Source organism: Octopus bimaculoides, chromosome 30 (assembly GCF_001194135.2).
Source record: "Octopus bimaculoides isolate UCB-OBI-ISO-001 chromosome 30, ASM119413v2, whole genome shotgun sequence".
In the NCBI taxonomy this organism is placed as follows: domain Eukaryota; kingdom Metazoa; phylum Mollusca; class Cephalopoda; order Octopoda; family Octopodidae; genus Octopus; species Octopus bimaculoides.
This window is the reverse complement of record NC_069010.1, coordinates 6,509,072-6,509,818: the sequence shown is the minus strand read 5'-3', so window position 1 is coordinate 6,509,818 and position 747 is coordinate 6,509,072. Positions and strand designations below refer to the sequence as shown.

Genomic DNA, 747 nt, shown 5'->3' with positions numbered 1-747 from the left:
GGCTTGCCGGGTCTTCTCACGCACAGCACATTTCCAAAGGTCTCGGTCAGTAGTCATTGCCTCGGTGAGGCCCAATGTTCGAAGGTCTTGCCTCACCACCTCAGCCCAGGTCTTCCTGGGCCTACCTCTTCCATGGGTTCCCTCAACTGTTTCTTCCACAGGTTCCCTCAACTATATATATATATATATAGGTGCAGGAGTGGCTGTGTGCTTCCCAACCACATGGTTCTGGGTTCAGTCCCACTGTGTAGTACCTTGGGCAAGTGTCTTCTACTATAGCCTCGGGAGTGGATTTGGTAGATGGAAACTGAAAGAAGTCCGTTGTATATATGACGGGCTTCTTTCAGTTTCCATCTACCAAATCCATTTACGGGGTTTGGTCAGCCCAAGGCTACAGTAGAAGACACTTGCCGAAAGTGCCATGTAGTGAGACTGAACCTGGAACCATGTGGTTGGGAAGCAAGATTGTAAAAGTACTTGGACTATCAGCCTAACATGGCACAGACCAAAATTATTTCTAACTTGGTACTAAGTGGCATAAACTACATGTAAAATAAGAGATTGAATAATAACAATTACATTTATGGATTTGTTCTGCAAGATTCCTAATGCGAAATCGTGTTGAAACAGATATTGTTATATTTCGGGATCGTCCTTATTTTTATTTTTTAAAATTTTTTCCCTGAGTAAAATATGTGTTATACACTAGTTCCTCACTTCGGATTTATTCCTGTTTTTATATTAGTG

General features: G+C 42.3%; 1 protein-coding gene across 1 annotated transcript in view; it reads right to left on the bottom strand.

The window, feature by feature from the left end:
* The window catches only part of LOC106877142 (uncharacterized), a 29,885-nt gene that overhangs the window by 24,172 nt on the left and 4,966 nt on the right, over positions 1–747 (bottom strand). The window lies entirely within an intron of this gene.